The 26,206-nt window shown below is 42.8% G+C and overlaps 1 protein-coding gene across 2 annotated transcripts in view; it reads right to left on the minus strand.

The window, feature by feature from the left end:
* Myo1d (myosin ID) overlaps nt 1-26,206 on the minus strand; it is a 394,397-nt gene that overhangs the window by 47,958 nt on the left and 320,233 nt on the right. The window lies entirely within an intron of this gene.

The following is a 26,206-nucleotide window of genomic DNA, read 5'->3' on the forward strand; positions in this document are numbered from 1 at the left end:
TGGTTCTGGACAGAATTTATTTTCTAGAATACTGAGGTATGGAAGGTAGAGGGAGGGACAGAAAGGGGCCAGCTGAGCATGGGGAAGCATGTCTGTGATCTCTGCATAGGAAGGTAGAGGCAGGAGGATCAGGATTTCAAGGCTAGCCTGAGCTACATGAGATCTTACCTCAAAACAAACAAGAAAGCAAACAAGCAAACAAACAAGCCGGGCATGGTGGCTTAGTGGTGCACACCTTTAATCCCAGCATTTAGAAGGGAGAGGTAGGAGATCATCATGATTTTGGGGTCACTCTGAGACTACATAGGGAATTCTAGGTCAGCCTGAGCTAGAGTGAGACCCTACCTTAAAAAACGACAAAAAACACCAAAACCAGTGCTGGGAACAGATGTCTCAGTGGTTAAAGGCACTTGCTTACAAAGCCTGCCAGCATGGGTTTGTCTGGGCTCAATTCCCCAGTACACACATAAAGCCAGATGCACAAAGTGGTGCATGTGTCTGGTGTTGTTTGCAGTAGCAAGAGGCCCATTCATTCTATCTCTGCTTGCAAATAAATGAACAAAAATACATTTAAAAAACACACACCCCTGGGCTGGAGAGATGGCTTAGCGGTTAAGCGCTTGCCTGTGAAGCCTAAGGACCCCAGTTCAAGGCTCGATTCCCCAGGACCCATGTTAGCCAGATGCACAAGGGGGCGCATGCGTCTGGAGTTCGTTTGCAGTGGCTGGAAGCCCTGGTGTGCCCATTCTCTCTCTGTGTGTCTCTTTCTCTCTCTCTCACACTCAAATAAATAAAAATGAGCAAAAAAATTAAAAAAAAAAAACACCCCCCTAACCAACACAAAGTGGAGAGGAGGAGAGGAAAAAGAAGAGGGAGAGAAGAAAGACCTTAATAAGGAGTAGAATTAGGTGTTAGCTGTTGGAACCCACTGAATTCCTCTGGATGATCTCAGCAGGCTGCATCTACCACTATTTTCCCACATGCAAAAAGAAAACAACAACAACAACAAAAAATCTGTTTCCTAGGACCACTGGGAAGCCACTGCTGCACATTGGACCCCAGAGCAGGGGCAGAGATCTCTGACTAAAATGTGGTATCATTTACACACACACACACACACACACACACACACACACACACACACACGGGCAGGAAGCAAGGGATAAGATGTAATAAATATATAACAACCTCATAACCTTTTTTCCCCTAAATGTAAAGTTTAAAATTTAAAAATGTGCAGTGAAACTGGGCGTGGTGGCACATGCCTTTAATCCCAGACCTTGGGAAGCAGAGGTAGGAGCATCGCCATGAGTTCAAGGCCACTCTGAGACTACCAATTGAATTCCAGGTCAGCTTGGCCTACAGTGAGACACTACCTTGGGGAAAAAAAAAAAACAAAAGAAGGTGCAGTGAACAGCAATCCCTGAGCCACTTTCTAAAAATGTCAGCAAGGTCACAGTAGGGCCCCAGACTAACTTTCTAATTTATGATGCTCTATTTTTTTTTGGGTGTAACTGTCACTTTATTCTGTTTATGGGAATAACATTTTTAGATTGTTTTATGTGTATGTGTGTAGTGTGTATGAGCACATATACATAATGTGGTGGTTTGATTCAGGTGTCCCCCATAAACTTAGGTGTTCTGAATGCTGGGTTCCCAGCTGATGGAGATTGGGGAATTAATGCCTCCTGGAGGGAGTGTATTATTGGGGGCTGGCTTATGGGTATTAAAGCCAGTTTCCCCATGCCAGTGTTTGGCACACCCTCCTGTTGCTGTGGTCCACCTTATGTTGCCCAGGGGGTGATGTCCACCCTCTGCTCATGCCATCGTTTTCCTCTTAATCTAAACTCATCTTACATTAGACACAGGTGATGCCTATGCTAGGTGGGTCACAAAGTCATAAGTACAGATGAAATTGAAGGTTTACCCAGGTTAAACATAGACAAGAGTCTATCACCTTGTGTTTGGCAAATGGATAAATTTGCTATGTAAAAACAAACAACTTCAGAATAGGATAACAAATGCCAGGATGCTTATCTCTGTGCTCTGTAATTTCATTTTGCTCTTGCTTTTCAACATATGCTACTTAAATTCATGGAAAACTGGACTCTAAAAAAATGGAGAAAACCCCCTTAATCTTAGACCCCATACAAGTTTAAGCCATGTGTCCCCCAGACTCTTACTAGAGACAAAATGGCTGTCTCTGACAAAAAAAAAAAAAAAAAAAGTACAACATATAACTGTGGTTCTTTTTAGTTCTTCTCTTTTAAACACCTAAAGTCACATCTGTTAGATAAAATTTCTCAGTAGACAAAATGTTAAATAGGTCAACTGAGTAAAGGTATTTGACCAGGTTACACACTCCTTACATAAGATAAGCATCAGACTTACCTAATGTGTATATCAGGGAAAGGGCCCCTTCATTAAAACATTTAATTGGATTAAATCTAATATTTTCCTGATGCCAAGGCTTTAATCAATGGAGAAACTGAGTCTTATGATAAGACCTCACTCATTAACAAGTCACTGATGCTAATTTGTTATGATTTAAGAGTTATAAAACTGGCTCTAAGACTCTCTCAGTAAAGTAAATTAGGTTCCTCTTTTCATCAAGGTTTTAACTATTCTTAAGATAAAGGCTCACATAGAAGTGGTTATTTTCCAAAAGTGAAGTACTCATACCTAAAAACATTGTAACTTTAAAAATAGCTTCTCTCTTATTTATGCTAATTCTATTAAATGGTCATAACTAGGTTTAATCACTTAGGTTTAAGTGAATTAATTTCAGTAATGATAACTTTCATCTTCCTGGGATATGCTAGGATAGCTTGCTTAAGCTTTATCAAATTTAAGTCATGGGTAAAACAGAAAATTGTTTAATGTTAATAAAAGTTTCTGTGGTATATAAAATCAATAACTATCAAGCTTAAGCCAAAATCACAGGTTATCAAATAATGTTTTTTCTTTCAAAAAGCTTTATCAAGGGTTATATTAACATTTAGCTAGCTGTTTTGGTTTAAAAAATTATTAAACTCTATGGTTCTATTTGATGTTCTCTGGGTAATTTGTACCAACACAGGTATTTAAACTAATCAGAGATGTTTTCAAACACAGGTGCTAAGAATTTCTAAGTTAAATGAGTTAGTCTATAAATCAATTGGTACTATTTTCAAGACTGGTGACAGGTTCTGCCTGTGTTTATAAATGTTAAATATTTAAAATGTGAGATATTTATCGTATTAGATATTTAAAATATGAGATATGTCTAGTTTCTATACCTCATATATAAGGCTTATACTACCATAGTACAACTAAAATTTTAAAGATAGGATAATCAGACTCTTAAGTCTCAATTATAAAAACAAAAGGGGGAATCCTTACCCCCACATGACCAACTAAAAAAGGCATTATTTACCCTCAATATTTTAAATTTTTCTAAAGAAGATAAATAATTATCCCCTTTTCAAATACATTGGTCCTTATCCGTTACCTACAGTTCTATCTGGGTAAGATGGACCCATTGACTGGGGACTGGAGAGGACCAGACCCGCTCCTCATAGCAGGGAGAGGGTTTAGACATGTCTTCCCTCAAGATAAAAAAAGGACCCATTTGGGTACCAGCGAGAGACCTAAAATATTTGTCCCAACAAGGGGACACTGACAATCACTTCTCCAGGGAGTGTCCCACCCCTGAGGACTGTTTCTAAAATGGTCTTCACCCTGCTCTGGCTTTGCCTCCAATCTGGGCCTCCCCGGCTGCTTGCAGTACAGTTGCCCATACGACCTTAAAAAATTGCTCAGCCACCTTCCCCATCTCCATCCAGCTTTTCCCAATGTTTCCTCTGGAACTTGCATTTGGGCCCCGCCTTCCCCTAATAATTCCAGTATAGATGTGGGGTATATTCATCCTTCCTTATGTACTTTTAACATAACTGAGCCCAGTGCTCAACGCTGCCTGCCTTCTGGAATGGTTTATGTTTGTGGAGGTGGGATGGCCTATGACTTTCTGCCCAGCAATTGAATGGGCCTTTGTGCCCCAGCCACCTTAATCCCAGATGTAGATATCATTCCTGGAAGCTAGATTCCCTGGCTGAGGTAGTCCTACAAAACAGGAGGGGACTAGACCTACTAACGGTCAAAAAGGGAGGCATATGCTTGTTTTTACAGGAAAGATGCTGCTTTTATGCCAACAAATTGGGAATCATCCAAGACAAGATTAAGAGGCTCCAGGAAGACTTGGAGAGGAGGCGGCAGGACCTCCAGGACAACCCACTGTGGACAGGCTTACATGGCTTCTTACCCTACCTCCTCCCTCTACTTAGGCCCCTCCTTCCCCTTCTCCTTCTTCTCACTGTCGGGCCTTATGTAATTAATAAGATTACACAATTTATTCACCAATGGCTAGAGGCAATAAAACTTCATCAGGTCGAAATACATTATTATAGGCTCGCTACTCAGGAGTCAAGCTCCTCATATGACTGGCTGTCCTCATATGAGCATTCCTCCGCCCTCCATGTGACCAATGATGGGTAAGATCTCAGACAGGCTGGGACAACCTAAGACAAGTCATAGAGCGGATTCTCAACGAGCTGGATACATGGTACCCAGTGATGGGTAAGATCCCCAGAGGGAGACAACCTAAGACAGGGGCCATGTTTTCCACCGTATTTACAAAAACAAAAGGGGGAGATGTTGGGCTTTGAGAGGCCCGGATGCAAGGCCTAGTGGAACTTCCTGAGCCTAGCTAAAGTTTGGCGACCTGTCTCTGGCCAGCTAGGACTCACCAAGATGCCTAATGGCTTCTGCCTGCTACTTCCGTACAGGAGTTGGAATTATCATTTCAATAGTTGCAGTTTACTATTGGCCCTTACCTCTCCCCCATCCTAGAATCCCCACCTTCGTTCCCGACATTATGTAGGCAACCACCTGTAACAATAAAGTGAGTTCCTGCTTCGACAAAACTTCCAACTCAGTGTGGTTTTTCTCTGGTGACTAGGAAAGGTTCTGAGTCGTCGGACGTTTACCCCCTTCCTAAACCCCTTGGGAGGAACCAGCGGGCCTGGTCCCTCCTCAGCACTACCCGCCGGGGAGGAGCCCGGCAGAGAGAGAGAGAGAGAGAGAGAATGGGAGTGCCAATACCTTCAACCTGCTGCAAATGAATTCCAGACATATGAGCACCCTTGTGCACGTGTGCAACATTGTGTGCTTGCATCACTATGTGTCTGGCTATGTGGGACCTGATTAAAAAATGAGTTTTTAGGCTTTGCAGGCAAGAGCCTTAACTGGTAAACCATCTATCCAGCCCACTAATATATTTTTTATTTTTTGTTTATTTTTATTTATTTATTTGAGAGTAACAGCGAAAGAGGCAGAGAGAGAGAGGGAGAGAGAATGAATGAGCATACCAGGGCCTCCAACCACTGCAAATGAACTCCAGACATGTGCATCCCCTTGTGCATCTGGCTAACGTGGGTCCTGGAAAATCGAGCCTCATACTGGGGTCCTCAGGCTTCACAGGCAAGCACTTAATGCTAAGCCATCTCTCTAGGCCCAGCCTGCTAATATTTTGTAAATCAATCTCTTCCTCTCTTCCTCCCTCCCTCTCTCTACATAATTTATTTATTTGAGAAAGAGGAAAGGAGACAGATAGACCGAGACAGAGAGAACGGGAGCACCAGGGCCTTCAGCTACCACAAATGAACTCCAGATGCATGTACCACCTTGTGCATCTGGCTTAACTGTGTCCTGGGGAATTGTACCTGGGTCCTTTGGCTTTGTAGGGCCAAGTGCCTTAACCACTAAGCAATCTCTGCAGCCTGCCTATTTCTCAATTAGAGTGGTTGACCAGGGATCTTCTTATCTTTGTTCCCTTCAGTGTTGGGGTCAGAGGCATGCATGGCTATTGTAATTAACCTTCTCATTGCTGGAACAAACACTTGACCAAAAGCAGCTTATGGGAGGAAAGGATTTATTTTGGCTTATAGTCTCTAGGATAGCATGGCATGAACAGAGACTAGGCATCACTTCTGTGCCAACAGCAGGTGAAAAATAGTAGCAGGAGAGTGAGCTGAACTAACACTGGCAGGCTAGGGGCTAATAAACTTCAAGGTCCACCCCCAACAACATACCTCCTCCAGCAAAGCTCCACCTTCTAAATTGCTATCAACTGGAACTCAAGCATTCAAAATATATGAGTTTATGGGGGACACCTAATTCAAATCACCACAATGGCCATACCTGGGTTTTTTTTTTATGGGTACTGAGGACCTAACTCAGGTTCTCATGCTTGGACAGCAAGCACCCTTACTCTCACTTGTTGGCTATTACAATATTGGGTGACCACTGAGCCATTGCCTCAGCCCTCTATACTTTTATTTATTTTTTAAAGTTATATTTATTTTTATTTTTCAAGAAGAGGGTTTTGGTCTAGCTGAGGCTGACCTGGAATTCACTCTCTAGTCTCAAGGTGGCCTTGAACTCACACCAATCCTCCTACCTCTGCCTCCCGAGTGCTGAGATTAAAGGTGTGCACCACCATGCTTGGCTTATTTATTTATTTATTTATTTATTTATTTATTTATTTATTTATTTAGAGAAGGGGTGCACAGGGCCTCTAGCCACTGCAAACAAACTCCAGATGTAGGTGCCACCATGTGCATCTGGCTTACTTGGGTTTTGGGGAATCGAATCTGGGTCATTATACTTTACAGGCAAGCACTTTAACCTCTAAGCCATCTCTCTAGCCCTATACTTTACTTAAAACATTATTTACACTGGGCGTGGTAGCACACACATTTAATACCAGCATTCAGGAAGCAGAGGGAGGAGGATCACTGTGAGTTCAAGGCCACCCTGAGACTACAGAGTGAATTCCAGGTCAGCCTAGAGTAAGACCCTACCTAAAAAAAAACAGAAGAAAATAAAAATATTTACTTATGAGAGAGAGAGAGAGAGAGAGAGAGAGGGAGAAAGAAGAGGGAGGGAGGGAATATGAATGAGCATGCTAGGGCCTCCAGCCACTGCAAACAAACTCCAGATGCATGGGCTACCATGTGCATCTGGCTTGCATGGGTCCTGGGGAATAGAACCTAGGTCCTTTGACTTTGGAGGCAAGCGCCTTAACTGCTAAGTCATCAATCCATTCCTCTCTTTTAAAACTTTTTATTTGAAGCTGGGTATGGTGACGCATGCCTTTAATCCCAGCACTCGGGAGGCAGAGGTAGGAGGATCACCATGAGTTCAAGGCCACCTTGAGACTACAGAGTTAATTTCAGGTCATCCTGGACCAGAGTGAGACCCTACCTCGAAAAACAAAACAAAACAAACAAACAAACACACAAAAAAATTATTTGAGAGAGAAAGAGGGGGGTGGGGAGAGACTGGGTGTGCCAGGGCCTCTAGTCATTGCATATGAATTCCAGATGCACACGACCCCTTGTACACCTGGCTTATGTGGGTCCTGGGGAATCGAACCTGGATCCTTCGGCTTTGCAGGCAAGTGCCTTAATTGTTAAGCCATCTCTCCAGCCCTCTCTTTTTTAAAATTTATTTTTACTTATTTATTTGCAATCATAGAGAGACAGAGAGGAGGCACACACACAAAGGAGAGAGAGAGAGAGAGAGAGAGAGAGAGAGAGAGAGAGAGAGAGAGAGAGAGAGAGAGAGAGGGCGAGGGAGCGAGGGAGAGAGGGAGGGAGGGAGGGAGGAAGGGAGGAAGGGAGGGAAGGAGAGAGAGAGAGAGAATGGGCACACCAAGGCCTTCAGACACAAAAGAACTCCAGATGCGTGCACCACTGCGTCCGGCTTTACGTGGGTACTGGGGAATCGAACCTGGGTTGTAAGGCTTTGCAGGCAAGCACCTTAATGGCTAAGCCATCTCTTCAGCCTTTCTCTCTCTTTTTTTAGTTTATAGGTTTTATTGGCACATATTCATTATACAAAATAATGTGCTTCACTATGACATTTTCATATACCCACATAATGTATTTTGAGCATATTCACCCGTTATCCTATTTTGTCCTCTTCCTGCTCCTGTTGATGCCTTTCCTCTTCTCAACTAGCACTGCTTCTACTTTCGTGTCTTTATTTTTCCTTTCTCTGGGGGGTGATGGTGATCCAATGAGCTATTATCCTCTCTTACATTTACATTTTCCCCTAGAATGAAAATCCCATGGCACTGAAACTGATCTTGTCTTGCTCACTTCTTTGTACAGTGTCTGGTATTATTGGTATACAATAAATATTTCTTGAGTTAAAGAAATAGTCTTAGTCTCTTTTCCAGTCTTTTATAATTCTTTTAATGTTTTAGTTTTATGAGAGAGAGGGGGGAGGAGGGAGGGAGGGAGGGAAATAGGCAGGTAGAGAGACAGAAAGAGAGAGAATGGGTGCACCAGGGCCTCCATCCACTGCAAACAAACTCCAGATGTGTGGTCCCCCTTGTGCATATGGCTTACATTGGTCTTGGAGAATCAAACCTGGGTCCTTTGGCTTTGCAGGAAAGCACCTTAACCACTAAGCCACCTCTCCAGCCCCTTTTCAGTCTTTTTGTTGATGTTTTGAAGTAGGGTGTCACACTAGCTCTGGAACTCGGTAGCCCAGGCTGACCTCCAACTCATGGTGATCCTTCTACTTCAGCCTCCTAAGTGCTAGGATTAAAGAAGTGTACCACCATGCCTGGCTGTTTTTCCCTTATCCTATAAGCATGATAAAATCTCTTACATTAAATACTAGCCCAAGTAAGAACCTGTATCCTTCTGAACTGCCCCCCACTACCATCAAATGCTCTCAAAGTTAAACCAGACTATTCATAGCTTCTGCCTTGTGTCTCATGCTTTACAACCAACAACCTTATAAGAGCAATTCCTATAAATGGACTTTCCTTTTTTTTTTTTAACTTTTTTCTCTTGCTTATTCTTTATCCTTTGCAATCCCTCTGTGGTGGTTTGAATGCAAAATGTTCCCCACAGCCTCATGTATTTGATACACAGTCCCAGCAATTAAAGCCTTTGGGAGATGGAACCTGCTGAAGGAGGAATGTCAGTGGGGGCAGGTCCTGAAGTTTATTAGTCCAGCCCATTGGGTATTCAAAACTGCCTCATTTAGGCTATTTCCTTACTGCTTTAATTTTTTTTTTTTTAGGTAAGGTCTCGCTCTAGCCTAGGCTTACCTGGAATTTGCTATGTAGTCTCAGACTAGCCCCAAACTCATGGCATTTCTGCCTCCTAAGTGCTGGAATTAAAGGCATCTGCCACCATGCCTGGATTCTTACTGCTTCTTGTGACAAGATACAACATCCCAACTGCCTACTCTGTCATGCCTTTCCCCATGATGATGAAACTTCTCCTCATAATTGTAAGCTGAACCTTTTCCTCCCATAAGCTGCTTCTGGTTGGGTGTTTTGTCCTAGCAATGAGAAGGTAACTGCTACCCTTTCCCTTCCCCTCCTATCTATCTATATCTAACTACCCTTTTCCTTCTGTCTATTCATCTGTTCTTCCTTTGTGTACATGAAGGCCTATTATTTATTTATTTTTGGTTTTTCTGAGGTAGGGCCTCACTCTAGCCCAGGCTAACCGGGAATTTACTCTGTAGTCTCAGGGTGGCCTTGAACTCACAGCAATCCTCCTACCTCTGCCTCCTGAGTACTGGGATTAAAGGCATGTGCCACCACACCCGGCTCCTATTTATTTATTTATTTGACAGAGAAAGAGGGAAAGAGAGAGAATGAATAGGCACACCTGGGCCTCCAGCCACTGAAAATCAACTACAGACGAGTATGCCCCCTTGTGCATCTGGCTAATGTGGGTCCTGGGGAATTGGATGCCTTAACTGCTAAGCCATCCTTCCAGCCCCATGAAGGCCTACTATGTCTTAGGTACTATGCTGGGGCTACGGATGGGGGTAATGAAGATACAGTCTCTGTGGTAGAGATAGATGCTCCACATCTAGTGAAGATACTCATGTGGCCCAACTTCTCTTGGACACTCAGCAATGTACTATGGTAAGGGAAGCCATGGAGCAAAGATGGAAATTTGTTAGACAATCAGTGTTATTCCAAGTAAGTAACACTTCAGTCAAAACCAACATTTGGAATGGTAGAATAGAAAAGAGCATTAATTTCTGAAGAATAACAACAAAACATGATTTTAAAGAGAAGCATGCCATAAGCTGTTTAGGAATATGCCCCTGGCTCCCCCCCCCAAAGAAAAGTTGAGCTAATTTCTCGGTTGCTGGATAAATCTCCTTAGCAAAGTCTAAAAAAACATTGCTAAGTAGGTAACTATCATATAAGGTGACACATACGACTGGACAGCTAAGGGAGCTATGAGAACAATTGATCTAATTTTTGGGAGTGATGCTTAGGATTGCTTTTACATAAAGGATGACATCTAATGTAGCTACTGAAAGAAGAGTGCCCCAGCAGGTAGTTGGGACAGTGGGTAAGGGCAAAGGAAGTGGCACAAGGAGTTTAGAATGGATCTGATGTTCAGTAGATGAAAACAGGAAGTAAGTTTTGATTGTACAGTAAAGTGCTTTTAGAAAGTTCCAGTGCTGGAGATAGATCATTCCTTGTCCTTGAATTCTTTTCTCTTGAGTGCACTGTCATTCTGGGTCCTTCTATACCTTTGAAAAGCTCTTATTGTCTTTTGGGTATTTCTCCTTTTCAAAGTCCCATCCTCACTTTTAGTAGGAAGGTCCCTGAGCTCCTTTTTGGCCATGCTCTTACTTTTTTAACAAATTTTTTATTGTTTTATTTATTTGATACAGAGAGAGAGAGAGAGAGAGAGAGAGAGAGACAGACACACAAACACACAGAGAGAGGGAATGAGAATGAGAGTGCCAGGGCCTCTAGCCAGTGCAAAAGAATTCCAGATGCATGCACCACAATGTACATCTGGCTAATATGGGATCTGGAAAATCAAACCTGTGTCCTTAGGCTTCTTAGGCAAGTGCCTTAACAGCTAAGCCATCTCTCTAGCCCCATGCTCTTACTTTTTTACTATTTTTTTTTTTTTTGTTGTTGTTTTTCAAGGTAGGGTCTTGCTGTAGTCCAGGTTGACCTGGAATGGATGGCCTCAAACTCAGTGATCCTCCTACCTCTACCTCCTGAGTGCTGGGGTTAAAGGCATGCAGCACCATGCCTGGCTGTGTTATTTTTAATATGTGATTTGCTTCAGTCTCACCACTTTTTAAGATTGTTGGCTTTCAGGCTGGGGTTAAAAATGCTTGCTTCCTGAGGTTGAGAATCACTAAATGCAACCAGAGGAATTATTGCTAGGGGTCAGGTGTACAAAAGATGACAGGGGAAGAGCTGAACAAAGATTCAAACCATAGGCATGACCAGAGCTATCTTGGTCAACTACTATACCTAGTTTTCCTGGTCTCCCCCATATCTGTTTCTTCTCCCCAAACTGCCCCCAATGATCTATTAAATATCAAGCCTGTTTAAAGCCAACAAATTATTTAAATTCACAACATAAAGGGCAGGCAATGTACTTTGGTAGTAGAGTGGCCGACTGCCTAGCATTTGCAAGGGACTGGGTTTGAACCCTACCCCTGAAACACAGTAAAGTTTACAAAACAAAAGCATGGATAAGTGAGAAGGAAATATAAACAAACATTTGATAGGTATTTTTAAAAAATATTTTATTTTTATTTCTTTATTTCAGAGAGAGAGATATACAGATATAGGCAGGTAGACAGAGAGAATGGGTGCGCCAGGGCTTCCAGCCACTGCAAACGAACTTCAGACGTGTGCGCCCCCTTGTGCATCTGGCTAACGTGGGTCCTGGGGAATCAAGCCTCAAACTGGGGTCCTTAGGCTTCACAGGCAAGCGCTTAACCGCTAAGCCATCTCTCCAGCCCTTGATAGGTCTTTAGTAAAGAATGGGTCTGGTTATCTTCTGGCCTCATTTTATTTATGGACACTGGATTTGAATATGTGATTCTCATGCATCTAAAAATATTCTTTTGATTTTTGCCTCTCAGAAATTTCAAAACGCAAAATCATCCTCGTAGAGTCTTATCTGGCCTGTGAGTCAAAGTGTGCCAACCCCTGGTGTAGCTTATCACAGCTTATTTGGAGGGACAGCTATGGAACAACGGAAAGAAGTAGTCTGAGGAGGCAGGACTCCATTGGTCCAAAGGGTAAACTTCAACCCTATGTGCCTGTCCCCCTGTGTAGCAGACAGCTTCAGGTTCGCTGAGATGAACTTCCAGACCAGGCACAGTTATGGAGGAAGGGATATTTATTGAAGCCTACAGATCCAGGGGAACACCACACCCTGAGAATGACTTTTTTTTTTTTTTTGTTTTTTTGAGGTAAGATCTTGCTCTAGCCCAGGCTGGCCTGTAATTCACTATGTAGTCTCAGGGTGGCCTTGAACTCATGGCAATCCTCCTACCTCTGCCTCCTGATTGCTGGGATTAAAGGCATGTGCCACCATGCCCTGCTGGAATGACTCATTTCTGAGCATGACCAGATGATGGGTGCTGGACAATCAACATCCAAATGAGGAAGGAGCAGCCCTTGAAAGGGAAGATGGTACTTTGAAGTCTGATTAAAGATGTTTTACTTCACACTTTATGGAAGTAATTTTTACTATTTAATTTTTATTCATTTACTTATGAGAGAGAGAGAGACAGGGAGAGAATGGGTGCGCCAGGGCCTCCAGCCATAGCAAACCAACCCCAGACACATACATCACACATGCATCTGGCTTACATGGGTTCTGGGGAACTGAAATTGGGTCCTTAGGCTTCTCAGGCAAATGCCTTAAATGCTAAGCCATCTCTCCAGCCTGTAATTTTTTTAAAAAAAAAATCTCTGATTTATTTATTTATTTAGAGAGACAGAGGAAGAGAATGGGCACACCAGGGTCTCTAGCCACTGCCAATGAAATCCAGATCAATGCACCACTTTGTGCATCTGGCTTTACATGGGTACTAAGGGAATTGAGCCTGACCCATTAGACTTTGTGGACAAGCACCTTAACTGCTGAGCCATCTCTCCATCCCTATGTACATTTTATTAGTGCTTTTTCACTGAAGATAAAGAGAAAATAAGCATGGCACAGCTATTATCACATGCCCATACCTATGGTTTGAAAACAGCAAACAAACTGTTTTTCATTCAGTACTCAGTGCCAAGTGACATGCTATTGACATTTCCAGAAATGTGCTTCATTTTCAAAGGAAAAAAAAAAGCAAAAACCAAACAAACAAGAAAAAACTCTTCTAGAATGTTCACTGGTTTTCCTATAGAAAGATTTCCCAGGGAGTCCAGAGGAAATGGAGGTAATTTCCGAGGTCTGGTTCTCCTGCCTCTCATTTTCTATTTTAAAATGTGCTTATGTACTAAATATTTCACTCCTGCTTTGAATAACAGTGGCCTATATATATCTGAGAGGCTGTACAATCTATGGCACAGGAAGCCAGGTCTAAGGATGCTACAGCCAGACGTCTTTAGCACTTACCATTTATCACTTCCCAATTAGCTTGATCTTGAGCAAGTGATTTAACTGCCCTATGCCTTAGTTTCTATAGCTACAAAGAGCAGGAATAAGACACACCTTTTCTAGAGTTGTGAGGTTTATATTAAGACAGACAGACACAGTACTTGGATAAGAGCCCTACATGGATCAAAGTATGAGTGTTAACTATTTATTTTTATTTTTTTTTATTTATTTATTTGACAGCAACAGACAGAGAGAGAAAGACAGATAGAGGGAGAGAGAGAGAATGGGTGCGCCAGGGCCTCCAGCCTCTGCAAACGAACTCCAGACGCGTGCACCCCCTTGTGCATCTGGCTAACGTGGGACCTGGGGAACCGAGCCTCGAACCGGGGTCCTTAGGCTTCACAGGCAAGCGATTAACCGCTAAGCCATCTCTCCAGCCTTAAGTGTTAACTATTTTTATTATCATCTATATATGTTTACAAAAGTACCTCAGAATGTTTATGTATGCATGGGTACATGTGCAAATGCACACACATCTTTTAAATTTGATTTCCAGGCTGATGAGACATTAGTCCCTTTTTACTACATTCTCATGAATATTGATTATGATCAATAAAATAGCCTCTATTGAAGGAGAAAATAGTATCTTATTGTTTCGAGAAGATACCTTTTGGTTTTATTGACACTGAACAACCCCTTTCTCTAAATGTTTGTAAACAATTTGTATATATTTTTGAGGGGGTGAATTGCCCATTGTCTTTGCTAGCATATGTATTTCTATTTTTCTTTTAGATAGGGTTTCCCTGTGTAGCCATGACTGGCCTTGAACTTGCAGTAACCCTCCTACCTTTGTTTCCCTGTTTCCCAAGTGCTAGGATTATGGGCATGAGCCACCATGCTTGGGTAGCATATTTATTTATTTTAAACTTTATTTATTTGTGAGCAGAGAGAGAGAGAAGACAGACAGATAGAGAATGGGTGCACCAGGGCCTCTAGCCACTGCAAATGAACTCCAGTTGCATGCGCCTCTTATGCATCTGACTTATATGGGTCCTGGGAATTGAACCTGGGTCCTTTGACTTTGCAGGCAAACACCTTAACTGCTAAGCTATTTTTCCAGCCCCTGGGTAGCATATTTAAATGACAATTTAGTGAACTGGGTGATTGATATAATACAGAGATTTTTTTGTGTGTGTGTTAGTTTTTCAAGGTAGGGTCTCTAGTCCTGGCTGACATGGAATTAACTATATAGTCTTAGAGTAGCCTCGAACCTCGAACTCATGGCAATCCTCCTACCTCTGCCTCCCAAGTGCTGGGATTAAAGTTTTTTTTTTTTTTTTTTTTGCTTTTTTTGAGGTAGGGTCTCACTTTAGCCCAGGATGACCGGCCACTCACTTTTGAACTCACAGCAATCCTCCTACCTTTTCCTCCCAAGTGCTGGGATTAAAGGCGTGAGCTATCACACCTGGTTTAGAGATTTGTGTGTGTGTGTGACAGCGAGAGAGTGAGAGAGCGTGAGAGCGAGAGCGAGAGCGAGAGAGAGAGAGAGAGAGAGAACTGGCATGCTAGGGCCTCCAGCCACTGCAAACTGAACTCCAGATGTGTATGCCACCTTGTATACATGCGTGACCTTGTGCATATGTGTCACCTTGTGCATCTGGCTGATGTGGGATCTGGGGAGTCAAACATGAGTCTTTAGGCTTTGCCGGCAAGTACCTTAACCACTAAGCAATATCTCCAGACTTGAGATTCTTAAAACTTTTTCCACTAGTAACACTTTTTTCACATGACCCTATAGACACTGGTATATAAACTAGGTATACAAATCAAATGTACTAGTAATAAATCATGATGCAATTATTTGGTATACATATAATTTTAATCACTTATTAAAGACAAAAGAATATTTGCATACTAATTAGATGGTTATGCTTGTTTATTTTTAGATAAAGAATTAAATCTTTTTTTAAAGGTTTTTTTGTTCATTTTTATTTATTTGAGAGTGACACAGAGAGAGAAAGAGGCAGATAGAGAGAATGGGCACGCCAGGGCTTCCAGTTATTGCAAATGAACCATGTGCCCCCTTGTGTATCTGGCTAACATGGGTCCTGGGGAATTGAGCCTTGAACTGGGGACCTTAGACTTCACAGGCAAGTGCTTAACTGCTAAGCTATTTCTCCAGCCCTAAAGAATTAAATCTTGACTGAATATTTGATATTACAAGACACATATCTTCAACATTTTTCAGAGTTGATATTTTGACTTTATATGTATGTATATTTGTATATGTGGTATATGTGTGTGACATATGCATGGATGTGTACAAATGTGTGTGCTTCATAAGTATGTATACAGAGGTTAGAGGAAAAGGTCAAGTGTCCTCCTCTATTATTCTTCCATTTTATTTCTTTGAGACAGAGCCTCTCATTGAACCTGAAGCTGTTTTTCAGTTAGTTTAGCTAACCAATCATCCTTAGGACTGCTTTCTCTACACCTTTCAGAGCTAGGGTTATAGGCATGCATGGCCATACCTAACTCTTTACATGGGTGCAGGGGTAAAACTCAGGTCCTCATGCTTGTGAGCCATCTCTCTAGTCCTGATATTTTGACTTTATATGTGTTAATACTAAAAATGCAGCTTTGCATAAATTTGTAGTAAAAAAGTGGCTGAGGTATGAATGGAATGGGTCATTTTCAGAAATTGTTGGAAATTCTGTCCTAAACCCATGCCAAAACCAATTCAATGATTTATTTTATTTTTTATTTATTTTTTAAAGTTTAAAAAAATTTATTATTATTATTTATTTATTTGAGAGTGACAGACAGAGAAAGAGGGAGAGAGAGAATGGGCGTGCCAGGGCTTCCAGCCACTGCAAACAAACTCCAGACACGTGTGCCCCCTTGTGCATCTGGCTAACGTGGGTCCTGGGGAACTGAGCCTCGAACTAGGGTCCTTAGGCTTCACAGGCAAGCGCTTAACCGCTAAGCCATTTCTCCAGCCCTATTTTTTATTTTTTAAGGTAGGGTTTCATTCTAGCTCAGGCTGACCTGGAATTCTCTATGTAGTCTCAGGGTGGCCTTGAACTCATAGTGATCCCCCTACCTCTGCCTCCTAAGTGCTGGGATTAAAGGTGTGTGTCACCACACCTGGCTAATGATTTTCTTTTTTAAAATGAAACTCATGTTAGTGACTCACAGCTTTTTGTTGAGGAAGGGTCTCACTTAAGCCCAGGCTGACCCTGGAACTCACTTTGTAGCTCCAAGCTGGTTAATAATTATCCTAATTCTCCTCCTGAGTGCTGGAATTAAAGCCATGAGTCACCATGCCTGGTTCCAACACTAATTTTTAAAAATCAAACATTATGGGGCTGGAGAGATAGCTCAGCTATTGACCTAATGACCCAAGTTTGACTCCCCAGTACCCACGTAGCGCCAAATGCAAAGGGTGGCCACATGCATGTGGAATTCATTTGCAATGGCTGGAGGTCCTGGTATGCCTATTCTCTCTCTCTGTTTGAAAATAAATAAAATATGTATAAAAAACTGAACATTCTAACACTATACAGTCCAAAAATACCAATTTCATACTTATTTCTAAGGAATGATAGTAGGAAAATAGTAAAAGTACTCATTTTTTGAAATTAAACTACATGCTTCTATAAGAGGGGGAAACTTAGTGTGGTAAAAACACAGAAGTTCATAATGTAGTCTCAAATCGGAGCCAAAGTGTTCCAGGCAATATTTGTTGGCACTTCAAGGTGTGACTGTGTGTGTAGTGCAAAGTGCACATGCTATATGTTTAGAACCAAGGATGCAGTGAAATTGTGTGATGTAACATGGGCAAGTGCCAGAAGTTTTGGTCATTGTACATTCAAACACCTTTTACTGTTGCCATGTTTTTTCATGACCCCCCCATTCAATTATGAGACTCCATATAGGGCTGCAATCTACAATTTATGAAACTGGGGTCAGCTGGGCATGGTGGTCTAATTCCAATACTCAGGAAGTAAAGGTAAGAAGATCGGGAGTTCAAGGTCATCCTCGGCTATATAACAAGTTTGAGGCCAGCCTGGGATACATGAAATTCTGTCTCAGAAAAAGACAAGAAGCTGGAATCTAAAGCTCAGACATATTCCTCTCAGTCACATGCACCTGGTTGCCAGTGACAACTGTCTTACACGGTAATGAGCAAGACATTGTAGTTTTGCTTCATGTGGAGGGGCTGCAAGGTCATAGGGATTTGCTCTTTGCTTGCCTGTCCCTTTACTACACTAATGTGCCGTTCAGTCATACCTTCAGCTGCTGTCACTTTTTCTTTTCAAGGCAGGGTCTCACTCTAGCCCAGGCTGATCTGGAATTCACTATGTAGTCTCAGGCTGACCTCAAACTCACAGTGATCCTCCTACCATGAGTGTTGGGATTAAAGGCATGTGCTGCCATGCCTGGCTACCTGTCACTTTAAGAGGAGCTACCAGGTAATAAATATAATGTACTGGTTTTAAATCCTCTTTTGGTTAAGGATGATTTTTTTGGATATGTTACAATCCTTGCTGAGCTAAAGGAGTCATGAGAACACAGAACGCAGGGAGACTGTGGTGCATCAGAAATTTATGAAAATCCATTTTAACTGCACTAGCAGGATATGGAGGCTGGCACTGCCCACTGGGAATCAGGAGATGGTGTGAAGAACCCCTTCCCACGAGGCAACACTGTCTTTCTGTGATGCAATAGGAGGCTGTGAGTTGAGTTCAGATAATATATGGTGTGCTTATTCTCATTTCTTTCCTTTTGCCAGTTATTCAAAACTGGCTGGGCAGGGGCCAGTGGCCAGCCAGAAGTTTTTAATTACTTATAAAAATCTGGAAGTGGGGCTGGAGGGATGGTGTAGTGGTTTAAAGTGCTTGCTTACAAAGCCTGGGGATCCAGGTTTGCTTCCCCAGTACCAGATGCACAAGGTGGCACATGTGTCTCTGTCTTCCCCCACCTCAAATAAATAAATAAAACATTAAAAAAAATCTGGAAATGAGGCTGCCATCAGCTTCTTGCTTGTCATCCACTCAGGAAAACCTGGGTCAGACACAGGTCCCTTTCTTTTCTCTCTAAGCTGACACCCTGTGCATAGCAGTTCAGTGCAGTAGTACAGGGGATGACTAGGTAAATTTTGTGTGCTTTCCTTCTGGTAAAAGCAGGGCTGCACTGTCTGCTTGCCTTCCATTTATTTGTCCTGTGCTAGGATGATTTAAATAAAAGTGACATGCTCCCAGTTCTCAATGAGCTTGTGGTACACTTATGGGGAGACAGAAAAAGTATACAGATGGTGATAAAATCATAAGGAAAGTTACAGTGACTATAAGCTGTAACAAAGAGCCATGGAAACCAGTCTATGTAGTTCTGCTAACTGAGGGAGTAAGGGGAAACCTTGCAGGTGAGAGGGGAGTACCAGCATGAAGAGGCAAGGCCACGCCATGTAGATTATGGGAATAACCTTAAGAGCCTTTGGAGTGGGGAGTGATCCAATTGGAAATTCAAGTGAGCCCAATCACAGCTGGGGGGATTTTTTTTAGCCCATTTATTGAGAACTAAAATTGAATCAGCCCACAATAATAACAAGGCCATTGTCTTAGTCATAGGAAGTTTCTGACAAACTAATTACCCATCTGCAGCCTCAGAAATAGTTTCTAAAAAGTACTTTAAAAGTAGCTTTTAGGTTGGCCATCATTGTGCATGCTTGTAATTCCAATCTTTGGAAGGTTCATGAATTCCAGGCCAGTCTGGCCTACATAGCTCTTGTCTCTTCCCTGACCCCCCCTCCAAAAAAATTGATAGTTTTCCTTTAATTAATTAATTAATTAGTTTTTGAGGCAGGGTCTCCCTCTAGCCCAGGATGACCTGGAACTCACTATATAGTCCAGGCTGACTTTGAACTCACATCCTTTTACCTTAGCCTCCTGAGTGCTAGGATTAAAGGCATGTGCCAGCATAGCCTCCTCTAAAACCATTTAAATTAAACCAGATAGGTGGTATACTAAGCCCAATATGCATCTGATCTGACAAGTAAATAGTTCCTGGTTGAGGCTTAGAGAATCCTGGGGAAGGCACAAAGGAGGAAGTGGGCAAAAGTTAATACACTGGACAAAAAATGAAGACATGAGCTGAGCTTGTGTGTTTGTCTCTGCATCCTGAGGTGGGACTCTTGTTACCTTGCTCGTGGATGAGCCCATAGGGCAGAGAGTACTGTTAAACAAGGAGTGTGTTTCAGTCACCTTTGCATTGCTGAGACAAACCCCCAGCCAGAAGCAGCTTATGGGAGGAAAGGGCTTATTTTAGCTTAGAGTTTTTTTAAAAGTTTTTAATTTTTAATTTTTGGTTTTGTGAGGTAGGGTCTCACTCTGGCCCAGGCTGACCTGGAATTCACTATGCAGTCTCAGGGTGGCCTCGAACTCACGGTGATCCTCTGCTTCCCAAGTGCTGGGATTAAAGGCGTGCACCACCACCCTTATAGTTTTGAAGGGAAGCTCCATGAAGGCAGGCAAAAAAATGGCATGAGCAGAGGCTGGACATCACCTCTGTCACAGAAGGGGGAACACCATAGCAAGAAAGTGAGCCTTAACTTCAGCAGTTATAACTGGCAGGACTGGAGAGATGGCTCAGCAGTTAAAGGTGCTTGCCTGAAAAGCCTAATGAACTGAGTTTGATACCCCAGTACTCCAAAAAGCCAGATGAACAGGGTGGTGAATGCATCTGGAATCCACTGGTAGTAGCTAGAGGCTCTAGCATGCCCATTCTCTCTCTCTCTCTTCTACCTCTCACTGCTTGTAAATAAATAAATTAAAAAAAATTAAATATCTTTCTTTTAAATATTTTATTTTTCTTTGTTTATCAGAGACAGAGAGAGGAAGAGAGAGAGAGACAGAGAAAGAGAGAGAGAGAGAGAGAGAGAGAGAGAGCGCGAGAGAGCATGCCAGGCCTTTAGCCACTGCAAATGAACTCCAGATACATGTGCATCTGGCTTACATGGGACCTGGAGAATTGAACCTGAGTCCTTAGGCTTCACAGGCATGTGCCTTGACTGCTAAGCCATCTCCCCAGCCCTTTTGAGAAATCTTTTTTTAAAAAAGATTTTATTTTTATTAATAAATTAAAAAAATTTAAATGTTATAACTGGTTATAACACCCCTAAACCTGCACCCAACAACACATCTCCTCCAACAAGGCTCCTCCTTCTAAACTGCTATCAATTGAGAACAAGTATTCAAAACACATGAAATTATGGGGGACATCTAATTCAAACTATCACTGGGTATGAGCTCAAAAATATATGCTGAGTGAGTGTTATATTGGGAAGGAACCTGTACTGCACTACCATGATGAAATGTGATGCCATCAGCTCACCTATAGTATGCCATACTGTTGGTACGTGCTTGGCTACATTGACTGAAATCCAGCAGCCGTGCACCATCAGCACTACTAGCTTCAGTTTATCAGCAAATAAGCAGGGAGCATGCTAGTCAGGTCCGCATTGCTGGTAGGGAAAACGATGGCATGAGCAGACATTGGATATCACACCCTGGCCAACATAAGGTGGACAATAGCAACAGGAGAGTGTGCCAAACACTGGTGAGGGGAAACTAGCTATAACACCCATAGGCCCGCCCCAACAACACACCCCCTCTAAGAGGCATTAATTCCCAAATCTCCATCAGCTGGGACCTAGCATTCAGAACGCCTAAGTTGATGGGAGACACCTGAGTTAAACCACCACATTTTTGCCCCTGGCCCCCATAAACTGATAACCATACATGATATAAAATACAATGCAAAGCCAGGTGTGGTGGCACACGCCTTTAATCCCAGCACTCGGGAGGCAGAGGTAGGAGGATCACTGAGAGTTTGAGGCCACCCTGAGACTACATAGTGACTTCCAGGTCAGCCTGAGCCAGAGTGAGACCCTACCTCAAACAACAAAAACAAAACAAAATGAAACAAAAATACAATGCATTCAGTCCAACTTTCAAAGTTCCCATAGTTTTTTATCAATTCCAATGATGTTCATACATCCCCATAGTCCAAGGTCTTATAACAACTGAGCCATAATACCACAAAAATTCCCCCAAATCCATAATGGCACAGAATAAATATTCATGCTGAAAAAGATGGCATTGGGCATAGCAAAGAAATACTGAAGCAATACATGACTCCTTACAAATTATCCAAACACTACACTAATTCTAACCAGCAACAAGTCTCTGGAATTCCAATTCCGCCCCTCCAGCTAAGCTGCTCACAGTCCTGGAAAACTTCATCAGGGCCCACAGCTTTCCTTAGCAGCCATCACATGGTCCCAGCATCTCCACTGGGTCTCCACTGCAATCTCTGGTTCATACTCATGGTCTCATTGGTCTTTATGCAGGCATCCAGCAAACCTACTTCACACTGCCCATGGCCATTTCCAAAACACAAGACGGTGTTGCAAACTCAATGACCCTCTCTTTCCTGCATTTCTTATACTCCACAATACCAGGTAGGGTGCCAATTTGGTAATCCAGGTGGAGAATAAAGCAGACTTTGAAGAACAGGACACTCCTTGAGCACTCAAGCTCCTTCTAAAGAGTCTACATTCTTCCTGTTGGCCCAGCGCAGGTCAGCTAGTCCAGTCTCAAAGGTTGTAATCTCTCAGTTGCAGCTGAATGGGCAACAGTTCACCCAAAGATTTTTCTTTCTGTGCCATATCCCTCTGCTCACTCCAGTTCATTTCTATGTAAAGCAACCCTGCACAACTTCTCAGGACATGGGCACAAGAGCAAGCTTCTCACACAAACTACTAGCCCAGTCCAGGCACAGCTCTTTCTCACCCTCATAAGCCAAACCTCAAAGTCCATAGTTCTTACTGCATTCAGGTCTTGCAGCTCTGACCAGAATAGTCCATCAAGCTGTACTTATAGCACTTTAAGACATCTCAGGCCAAGGTTTCAAATCCTTCCACATTCCTCTTGAGAGTCAGCTCCAAAAGGCAAAAGCCACAAAGTCAGGTGTCTAAATCAATCCCACTCCTCAGTACCACTTCACTATTGCAGTCAGATTTGCATTGCTGGTAGAAATCACTCAACCAAGAGCAGCTTGTGGGGAAAAGAGGTTTATTTTGGCTTACAGGCTCAAGGGGAAGCTCCACAATGGCAGGGGAAAATGATGGCATGAGCAGAGGGTGGACATCACCCCCTGGCCAACACAAGGTGGACCACAGCAACAGGAGAGTATGCCAAACACTGGCGAGGGGAAATTGGCTATAACACCCATAAGCCCGTCACCAACAAAACACTACCTCCAGGAGGTATTAATTCCCAAATCTCCATCAGCTGGGAACCTAGCATTAAGAACACCTAAGTTTATGGGGACTCCTAAATCAAACCACCATAGAGCACAAAGGCTGAGTACAACATCCATGGTATCTCATGGAGTACAGTGCAGGGATAGACTTAGATACAGGCCACCCTCCTTCAGAGTCATTGCTTCTCTAGCATGAAAATACTAGTGGCTTGGCTCCAGTAGTGGTCAACCCCTTTGAGTTAGGCTGTCCACTGTGTGTGGGGGGGAGTATCTCACTTTGTCATCACTGTTGGTCAAGTACATGCAGCTCCTAAGAAGCATGCATACCAGGAGTAGATGATCGCACAAGGCCAGCTACAAGGTGTATTCTACCAAGCATATCTCATGTTAGCTGAGGCCATGGTTGTTTCCAATTAATTCAGCTCTGGGCCTTGGAGACTACACCCAGATTCAAGTCATCCATCTCAGAGGTGCATTCACTAGTTTCAGAAGTGATGCTGAGAAGTGTGGGTGGCTTGGTAAAACCTGTTTGTAAAACTAGCGAAACAATTCAAAAGGTGTGCCACGGTAATGGTTAGCAGCAGCTTCCTAGCAAAGGGCAAGCCAATTCCTACCTGAGTGTGGGTATGGGAGCTTGAGGTTTTCTCCAACTACGTCTTGGACTCCTTTGTGATATTAAGACACCACCACCACCACCACTCCTGGCCCACTCACTAAGATAGGTTGGTAGACAGCTAGCAGGCATCTGGTATTTCTGAAAATTACTAAGAACTTGAAAGGCTAATATCCATTCAGAAGTTATGCAAAAAAAAAAAAAAACTACTGTAAATGGAAACACAGATATTCTTATAACCAACATTTATATGAGTTCAAGTTTAGAATATGTTTAGATTTTAAGACAAGCATTGTCCAGTTTTAGTCTGCTCTGTAGAGATTCTGTCTTTAGTTTCTTCTCATCCCTCCGCAAACTGCCCTCATGGCTGCTGGAGTTCTCTTTCCAGAACCCAAATCAGATGAGTTCCCTCGCCTTAAATAACCACCAGCCTCCTTTACACAATATACAGGTTCGGGGGCCATGGGATCTGTCTAGGACTGTACTGTGAGTTAAAGGAGGTAATACTATTAATTATGTTTGAGCAACAGACAAGACCCAGGACTGTCCCTGACAGTCTAGGGCCTGTAGTTACTGATACAGAAGGTACCTGACAAGCTGTACTGAACCCCACCCTCTAACTCTTCCCACACAGATGAGCCTAGACCAGTACCTCACTCTCTCTGAGCTCCCTATTGTATATCCTGGTCGGGTTGGGGGCATTTCCAAAAACAGAGCTGTGGGCCTGGCTTCTCTGTTCCCATCATGTTAATAGACCATTGTCATTTTTTTTTTCAGGTTGTCCTCCTAGACTGTGAACTTCTCAAGGTTGGGGGCTTCAAGTCATACTGGTGGCTACTTCAATGTATAGAAGAATATTTATATATTCTAAGTACTTTGTAAATACTAGATGATAATGAAAAGATGACGTGGCACTTTCTAAATAAAGCCAGGTCTGCACTGTAAATAATGTTTTATGTCAGAGCCTCTGACTGTCCTGGTATCACAGAAACTTGTGTTTATTTCCACACAAGTGCGTGTGTAGAAGACCTCACATTCTATGAGCAATCTGCTGTCTTAGGGGTGAAGACAGCAAAGAATATATACTTCACTTCCATTGTTCACTGCTTTAGGCCAAAACTTGGAACCTCTGAAGCAGTGACTAATCTCAGAAGTGTTCTGAATACACTGGGACCAAGGCCACAGGCTCCCAGACAAGCACAGTCAGTGCTGGGCTATTATGTGGCTAAGAGAAGACACGTGGGAATTTCCTGTGCATTGCTTCCTACCTGACCTGTTTCCCAAGGAGGTGATCACTCCCTGCAAGGGAGTAAAAGGCTCTGCCCCAGACTGAGACCTGAGAAGGTCCCCACCCACTGTGTGAGCAATGCTACTCTTCCAGGAAGCCCGGCTCCCTTTCTTAGTGTTATCCTCTCCCAAAGCATTGATGCTCAAGGGGTGAGCCAGGACTGGGAAACTCTCCTATCTGGAGAAATCTGCTTTCCCTGTTACTGACAGAATCAGGTATTAGTAAATGCAACTCAATAGTCATCATTTCACAACTTCTCAACTGCTGACCTGTAGTATGCATTATTTAAATCTACTAGGGAGTCAGAAAACAAGGTCCAAGAAAGAGGGAGAGATAAAAGGTCAGAGGATGAGTGTAGGCATGAGTCACTAGATGGGGACAGTAATTTCTCAAGTCCCTGAGGACCAGAAGAAACCAGAGCACAGGAAATTTTGGTTAGAAATAGGACAAAAGTTCCTGAGTCTCCCCCCCACCGCTACCCCCTGCCCTTGGATGTTTAAATTCAGTATACAAACCACCAGGGACTGTGGACTAGCTTCCTCTGGAGGTCGTAAACACAGAGCTATAATTCATCAGTCAGGGGTGAATTCTGCCTAAATGTGACTTCTATCCTGAATGAGTTGGAATCTCTCACCTATTGCCACTGAGAGGTTAGCAGAACCCACAACTGGGTGGGTCCCCAGGAGTTATTTGACCTACCCAACTGTATAAAACTTTTATTCTTAGGCATTGCTAAGGATGAACACCAGAAAGGACAGAAGTCTTCATCATTTAATCAGCCTTTGACAGTCTAACACTACTTGTCCATCTAATCAGGCCTCCTTGGTTTTAAGACGTGGAAAAAGTTGTTTCCTCCTATCAACACCCATACACAGTAAGTTGATGTTTTCACATATTCTAAGGTTCTTCTGACACGCCTTAGACTTTCAAAGCTCCTTTCAAAGCCACTGATGTACATTTCAAGGAAATCTAAGACTGAAATTCTAGTTTGACGTGATTCATCTGTTTGTGAATGGTCCTGTAATGCCAAGTTTTAGGGTCTAAAGTGTTAAGTTGACTATTGAGTTAAGTTGACTATTGAAATCTGGGTGGACTTTTTTTTTTTTTTCTGAGGCAAGCCCAATGGACTGCTGTGTGTGTGTGTGTGTGTGTCAGAGAGAGAGAGAGAGAGGGAGAGAGAATTGGTGTGCCAGGGCCTCCAGCCACTGTAACTGAACTCCAGACACATGTGCCCCTTGCACGCATGTGCAACCTTGTGTACTTGTGTCACTATGCGTCTGGAGAGTTAAATGTGTCCTTAGGCTTTGTAGGCAAGTCCCTTAACTGCTAAGTCATCTCTCTAGCCCATTGGGTGGATTTTTAAACACATTTATGTTTGTACATACACACACACACACACACACACACACACACACGTCTATTAATACTATCCATGATCTTACATGAATTCAAGCTAACTAGTATCTATACTTGTTAGAGAATACAGGCAAGAGAAAGATCAGTAGCTCTAACCTGAGGCTGGGA

Source organism: Jaculus jaculus, chromosome 9 (assembly GCF_020740685.1).
Source record: "Jaculus jaculus isolate mJacJac1 chromosome 9, mJacJac1.mat.Y.cur, whole genome shotgun sequence".
In the NCBI taxonomy this organism is placed as follows: Eukaryota; Metazoa; Chordata; class Mammalia; order Rodentia; family Dipodidae; genus Jaculus; species Jaculus jaculus.